The sequence below is a fragment of the Balaenoptera physalus genome, assembly GCF_965194825.1.
Source record: "Balaenoptera physalus genome assembly, chromosome: 16".
Lineage (NCBI taxonomy): Eukaryota > Metazoa > Chordata > Mammalia > Artiodactyla > Balaenopteridae > Balaenoptera > Balaenoptera physalus.
In genome coordinates, this window is record NC_138898.1 from 71,489,783 (window position 1) to 71,497,909 (window position 8,127).

The 8,127-nt window shown below is 41.5% G+C and overlaps 1 long non-coding RNA gene across 1 annotated transcript; it reads right to left on the reverse strand.

Annotated features, from left to right (window-relative positions):
- Positions 1-890: 890 nt before the first annotated feature.
- Positions 891-5,450, reverse strand: LOC309645686. The gene is made up of 3 exons (XR_014255015.1): positions 4,014-5,450; positions 1,291-3,657; positions 891-1,249 (listed from the first exon to the last, which is right to left on the reverse strand). It is a non-coding gene; the product is annotated as an uncharacterized lncRNA (long non-coding RNA).
- Between the last annotated feature and the right edge of the window lie 2,677 nt (positions 5,451-8,127).

The window sequence follows — 8,127 nt, forward strand, 5'->3', positions numbered from 1 at the left end:
AGGGTATTTGGATGTAGGGTCTTTTGGAGGTAATTAGGTTTAGATGAGGTCATGAGGGTGGGAGCCTTTTGATGGGATTAGTGCCCTTATAAGAAGAGAAGGAAGAAGGGAGAGCTTGCATTCTCTCTCTCTGCCTCTCTCTCCCGACCCCTCCCTCCCTCCCTGCCATGTGAGAAGACAGTGGCTGTCTACAAGCCAGGAAGAGAGTTCTCACCAGAACCTGACCATGCTGGCACCCTGATCTCAGACTTCCAGCCTCCAGAATTGTGAGAAATAAATTCTTTTGTTTAAGCCACCCAGTCTGTGGTATTTTGTTATGGCAGTCCGAGCTGATTTATACAGAGTGTTTACAAATTTTCTAGAATTGATTGTTTGGGGCCACTTGGGGGGTTAAGTGCTGTGTAGTGGGGGTCAGTCCCATCTCTCTGATGCAAAAATGCATGGCAGGTCCAGAGAGCTCGGTGGGGGGGTCCCATAATAAGTTCCACAGTTACATCTTTTCTGGGACAGAAACTTAGAGATGGGGGCATCAGGCTCTGCCCAGTGCAATGATGATGTGCAGGGAACTATAGGTGTGAGAAATAGTGATGCCAGGATGGTAGGATGAGAAAATATGGGCTGCAAATAGAGCCCAGATGTCATCCTACGCTCACCTCAGCCGCCAGCCTGAGACTCCAAAAATAAGAACACATTTCCTTTTATGTCCAACTAATAGCCCCAGGAAGCCATATAAGGTGTGGAGGTTAGGAGTGTGGTTGCTGAAGTCCAAGGGCCTGGGTTCAATCCTGTCCCTGGCACTAACTAGCTGGCTGACTTTGGGTAGATCACTTAATCTCCATGACTTAGCTACCTCCTCTCTTGTTTTTTATTTTTATTTATATATATATATATTTTTAACATCTTTATTGGAGTATAATTGCTTTACATTGTTGTGTTAGTTTCTGCTGTATAACAAAGTGAATCAGCTGTAGGTACACGTATATCCCCATATTCCCTCCCTCTTGTGTCTCCCTCCCACCCTCCCTATCCCACCCCTCTAGGTGGTCACAAAGCACCGAGCTGATCTCCCTATGCTATGTGGCTGCTTCCCACTAACTATCTATTTTACATTTGGTAGTGTATATATGTCCATGCCACTCTCTCACTTCGTCCCAGCTCACCATTCCCCCTCCCCATGTCCTCAAGTCCATTCTCTATGTCTGCGTCTTTATTCCTGTCCTGCCCCTAGGTTCTTCAGAACCTTTTTTTTCTGCGTCTTTATTCCTGTCCTGCCCCTAGGTTCTTCAGAACCTTTTTTTTGTTTTTTTAGTTTCCATATATATTTGTTAGCATACAGTATTTGTTTTTCTCTTTCTGACTTACTTCACTCTGTATGACAGACTCTAGGTCCATCCACCTCACTACAAATAACTCAATTTCGTTCCTTTTTATGGCTGAGTAATATTCCATTGTATATATGTGCCACATCTTCTTTATCCATTCATCTGTTGATGGGCACTTAGGTTGCTTCCATGTCCTGGCTATTGTAAATAGAGCTGCAATGACAAACAACCCAATCCAAAAATGGGCAGAAGACCTAAACAGACATTTCTCCAAAGAAGATATACAGATGGCCAGCAAACACATGAAAGGATGCTCAACATCACTAATCATTAGAGAAATGCAAATCAAAACTACAATGAGGTATCATCTCACACCAGTCAGAATGGCCATCATCAAAAAATCTACAAACAATAAATGCTGAAGAGGGTGTGGAAAAAAGGGAACCCTCTTGCACTGTTGGTGGGAATGTAAATTGATACAGCCACTATGGAGAACAGTATGGAGGTTCCTTAAAAAACTAAAAATAGAACTACCATACGACCCAACAATCCCACTACTGGGCATATACCCTGAGAAAACCATACTTCCTCCTCTCTTTAATGCACATAACAATAGGTTGTCGGGAGGATTCAATGGCTTTGAGTAGTAAAGTGAATGACTCAGTGCCTGGCACACAGTGAGTGCTCCCAAATGGTCCCTCGTTACATAACAACGCCAAGCACCATGTGCCAAGACGGGGAGAAAGTTCAGTTTGTTCCTGGACTTACTTTCCCAAAACATTCCCAAAGATCTTTAAGGTCCTCTTCTTGCTGTTCTCTGCTTTATGCATCAGGGAATAGTTGGCAAAAAACTTTTGAACAGAGGAGGTCAGTAAATGTGGACTGACCTTAAACTCTGCAGTCTCTGAACCTTTGTTTTGATGCTGTGAGGGAACGATTACTTCTGCTTACTCTCTGCGTAGGTGTTTTATGGGACTATAGTTGCTGCAATGAATTGACATTATTATAATGCTGAGCATTGGTGGGAGAAAAAACTCCCTTTTTGTAAAGCAGTGGGTCTAGTTATAGGGTTTTTCTGGTGCTACCTGCTCAGGAAAGAGGTGTGTCTTGCAGACCAGAAGAAGGAACCAGGGGAGAGCTGGAAGGGTCATTCAGGGTTGAGCTCAGGATCTCTCGCTCTGTGCAGTGAGGATGTCCAGCATGATGCTCCTTGCTGGGGGATGGGACCTACCGAAAGGAGAGTCCAATTTGCATCAGCCTTTGGAAGCAGGAGCGTTGTGTCAAGACAGCATGAGAAATGGGGCAAGGCTTGAGAGTTCTGGAAGCAAGCCCACTATGGCCAGATGATAAACTTCGCTTGGTTGGTCAGAGTGCTTTTTCTGTTTTTGTTTTGTTTTCTCTGTGTTTGCTTCTCTTTTGTTCCCTCTCAGCATTTAGCAATTTGAATATCCCAGCTAATTTAACTCTGCCACAGGATGGGATGGAACTATTCATATTGGAGCAAAGCTTTAAACGGGAGCATGTTTCTTTTGGTTAGAGGTGAAATTCATTAATTCATGCTTTCATCTGTCTGTCTATTTATTAATCTATTCACTCTTCTATTCGTCCATCCATTTATACATCCTTTTATCTATCTATCCATCCAACAAATATTTATTTACACCTGCTCTGTGCCAGGCACTGCTCTAGGCATGGAGAGACAGTAACGGACAAGACAGAGAATTGCCCTCAAGGAGCTTACTTCCTAGGGGCAAAAGATAAGTGATAAACAATTAAAATAATATAGTGTATTAGTTGCTGATAAGTGCTTTGGACACTATAAATCAGGGAAGGGGACTAGGGAGTGCTGAGGGGTGAGCAATTTGACAGGGAAGTGGGCAGAACCAAGGCCTCAGGCTCCAGCAGTCCTTCCCTAGCAAGAGACTTTTAAGAAAATGCGATAGTATCTTGGAGACCTCCCAAGGCTTATTGTATTATAGCAACTGAGGCAACTCAATGGCAGGCAATTGCCCACTCATGCAGTCATTTAGGGTGTGCACATATACTGGAAGAGGGCATCTGCTATTTTTGCCTGTGTAGCATCTGTCCTCCTTATTCCTGTAACTGCATCCTGATTTTTCCTTGGGGAACCATTCTTCTCCCTTTCTCCTGTCCCTTGGTTTAGGTGGGGCTGACCTCCCTCAAACTCCATAGTGCGCATATGACCCAGGTCTGGTCAATCAGTATATTCATTTTTCCTGGTCACATTGATTGGTTCAGACATAAACCCCTGACCATGTGGCTCTAATGAGAGCCATCCCCTGGACTTTGCCTGGTGTCACTGGGGAAGAGGAATCTTCTTTTTTTTTTTTTTTAATTATTATTATTATTTTGTTTGTTTTTGTTGTTGTTGTTTTAATTAACTAATTTATTTATTTATTTTTGGCTGTGTTGGGTCTTCGTTTCTGTGCGAGGGCTTTCTCCAGTTGCGGCGAGCGGGGGCCACTCTTCATTGCGGTGCGCGGGCCTCTCACTATCGCAGCCTCTCTTGTTGCGGAGCACAGGCTCCAGACGCGCAGGCTCAGTAGTTGTGGCTCACGGGCCTAGTTGCTCCGCGTCATGTGGGATCTTCCCAGACCAGGGCTCGAACCCGTGTGCCCTGCATTGGCAGGCAGTTTCTCAACCACTGCGCCACCAGGGAAGTCCAGGAACCTTCTTATTTGATGGATATAATGTGATGAGATATAACTTGAAAGGCTACAACTACCAGTGGCTGTCTTTGCCATCTGGGGAAGAGTCTGCCTGAGCATGAAGCCAACAAAGAGGAGACCTGAGAAATGGAGAGAGATTAAGCCCTGATGATGTCATTGGGTCCCTGGACTTAGCTGAGTCTGGTCCACCTACCCTTAGATTATAAGCTTTGTGAGATCATCATTTTCTCAAAAAACTTGTCATTTTGATTTGGGATTCTGTCACGTAACCCAAGAATCCTGATTAACATGGTGCTCAGTGAATATTTATTGAATAGATAATATCAGAACTTTCGCAGGTAGGAACCTTAAGAGGTCTGAATTCCATTCACTTTGTTTCTATTTTTCACATCAGGAGGTTCAATGTGACACCTACTGTGCCATCTACTGGCTCTCCATATTGACCTTTGAAGCTTTAAAAAGGAATTTTATGTATGTTCGGAGTCATGAAGCATAGGAAATAAGACATGTCCTCTAAGTATGTTTAGATATTGATTTTAGTATGTTCCAAAAGTAATACATGTTCACTCTAGAGAATACAGAAAAGCACAAAGAAGAAAATTAAAACTATGTAACTACTCATAAAAAATAACTTGGCATCCCCGTTTTTTCTTTGCATCCATGTTTTTAAAACATAATTGGAGTTATACTGAAGTACTCATAATCTGTGTTTATTTTCATGAAAAATATTTTTTGACTATTTCCCCATGTCTATAATTATTCTCCTCTAACAACATACTTGACCACAATTTGGAAAGGATTTAACATTACAGAAAAGTACAAAGAACAACATAATAGACATCTATACTACCACCATGTACAATTAACAACTATTAATATTTTGTTATATTTGCTCTGTCATTTTTAAAAGAAAAACATTATATATGTATCCAGTTTTCCCACCAGTGAGTCCTTACTTATTTTTCACCATTGTGAAAAGCATTATGAAGAATATCATTATTGAACTATAACTTTGTATACATCCATCATTCTCTCAGGGTAAAGTCTTAGAAATAGTGAAACTATATCCTAGCCAACACTGGATTATTATAATTCCCATTATTTTTTACAATTATATTGGAGAAAGGTGACATTTTGTTATTGTCTTAATTTATATGTCTTTGATTCCTACTGATGTGAAATATGCTTTTTATGCACACTGGTAAATTTGTAATTGTTCTTTTGCGAATTACATTTTCAGGTCCTGTGTCCTTTACTCATTTGGGGTGTTTCATTTTTTCTTTTTAAGTTGAAAGACCTGTTTCAATATTAAGGATATTTTCATATAGCAAATATATTCTGCTGTGCACCATTTGCCCTTCAATTTTATTTCTGATGGTTTTTGACATAAGCAGATTTTTACTTTTTCTGTAATAAAATTCATCTGCCTCTTCCTTTATTTTTTCTGCCTTGGAAAATCCTGCCTTATTCCAAATTCTAAAATGATTCACCCCACATATTTTCAAGTGCCTTTATGGTTTTGTTTTTACGTAAAACTTTTAAAACCACCAGGAATTAATTTTGATGTATGGTGTAAAGTAGGGACATTATGAATCTTTTTTCTAAATGATTATCATGTGTCACCACATCGTTTACTGACTAATCTCTCTAATGAAAAATGCCAATTTTACCACATACTACATTGCCTTTTATATATTTATATCAATTTCTGGGAATTTTATTCTGTTCTATTTATTTATATATCTTAGCTCCATTAGAATTTTAATTATGTCTTTATAATATAGTTTCCTATCTATTCTCACAAGTGTCCTCTCTTCTTAAAAATGTTGGTTATTCTTGTGTTTTTATTTCTCTAAATGAATAATTCCTAACAGGCATGAACATGAGAACAAACTGTGGAGGTTTTTCATTATAAACCTGCCCAGGGCTCCCATTCCAAGAAATTCTGATTCGGTGGGCCTGGTGTAGGGCCTGGGCATCTTTCAGAAATAAATAGATAAATCACACATATACATACCCATGTAATATACACATTGTACATAGAGGGCTACCTAGCTGATGGTGAGTACCTCCCCCCCTCCCGACACACACACCCAGGTTAAGAATCACTGCTCCAGCTCCAAAGGATTAAAATAAAAAAATTTAAAGATATGTTTAAATTTTTTGACAAAGTAACTGTTATAATTTTGTAACACTGTCACAGTTCCCCTGTTCTCTCACTTCTAGCCTGTTTCCAAGTGCAAGATGCTCTCTTGGGACCGCCTGGGGTGCCTTATGTAACTGGTCTGGGGATTTAGCAGAGGCTTTGGGATTTTTAAAAGCTCCTCCAGGTCATTTTAATGTTTAGTCAGAGTCACTGACCACTGGTTAGGAACTCCTTAGTCTTGCCCCACTCGACAGCTCACGTAGAATTCTGTGAGTTAGTGAGGATTTCGATCTGGGCTATGTATCAGAATCACCTGTGGAACCTATAATACAGACTGAGTTGAATATCTATGTTAAATACTGGTCACTGGTATTAGAGAAAAATAAGTACAATCCTACAGGTGATTCTAATACACAGCCAGTGCCGGATACCTATTCTCCACGCAAGTGTCCTTTTTTAATGTCCAGCCTTACTTTTCAGGTGAGAGCCCACCTATTTAAACACATGGGCATAGACTTGAATCCTATAGACCTACTGTATCATCATTCATCGTGTACTAATAGAAGTGCTTCTCAAACTTGAGCATGCATCAGAGCCACCTGGAAGGCTTGCTGGGTCCCACCCGCCGCCCGAGGTTCTGATTCAGTGGACGTGGGCCTGAAGGTTTGCATTTGAACAGGTTCCCAGGTGATGCTGGTGCTGCTGGCCCAGGGACCACACTTTGAGAACCATTGAGCTATAGCATGTATGCAAATATTAGACTTGTTCCACGATGGAGAGGTTACTCCACTGTAGTGAGTTTAAGCATGGGCTCCGAGCTGTGAGCTGCAGACCCCTGAGAAGTGATGGCAAGAGGTGTACAAAATGCTCCATGCACCTACATTGCTGAGAATCACTACAAAAGGATGTTATTGAACCTCTAGGATTATAAACTTCAGTCTGACGTTACTGAGGTAACTTGTTACATATCCCCCACTTCCAATCCTGCCCCATTAGTGTGGGTGTGTAACTCCTGATGCGTGACTGCAGTGGTTGTGGTGTTGTATTCATCGACATTACACTGTGCATAGGGTGAGTGGCAAGGTGTTCCCTGAAGGGTAAAGCCTAGTGACTATTACTTAGAGAAGGACCCGTCTCTTAGAATTGGGTGGGCCCATCACTTAGATGGCTAGAGAACCCTCACCCACTTGCCAACTGATTTGGAAGCAATACCTTTCAACTGTTATCTACAATGGAGCCAAATGATCTTCTAAAATGCAGCACAGATCATGACACTGCCCTGTGTAAACAATTCAATGGCTCCCCATGACTGTTGTGATAAAATTCAAAATTCTTAACATGGTGTTACAGGTTGAGTTCCCCAGAAAATAGATTCTAAGATGGAGTTTAGCATGAACCCTGCTTATTAAGGGGTGCCCTTGGGAGCAACACCTGTGGAAGTGGGGGATGGAACACAAGCGGGCGGAAAGGGTCAAGCCAAGATATGGGCCCAATGACAGTCTCAGCTGACTGCATGGGGAGCTCTGGAGTTAGATTGGTCCATCAAAGTGGTCCTGAGTTGAGCCAAGATGGTCAAGCCTATATATCCTCAGTGGATGTCAGCTGCCCTGTGAAGGGTGTGACATGGGTGAGGCAGCTCTGTGCAGCTGGGGCAATACCTGAAGGGCCTGACAGCTGAAGGCTGACTGTTGACAGCATGCCCAGCAACTGGGGTATCAAATTTTTCCTTAAAAGGGGGCTTGCAGGACATGGAAGCAACCTAAGTGTCCATCGACAGATGAATGGATAAAGAAGATGTGGCACATATATACAATGGAATATTACTCAGCCATAAAAAGAAACGAAATTGAGTTATTTGTAGTGAGGTGGATGGACCTAGAGTCTGTCATACAGAGTGAAGTAAGTCAGAAAGAGAAAAACAAATACTGTATGCTAACACATATATATGGAATCTAAAAAAAAAAAATGG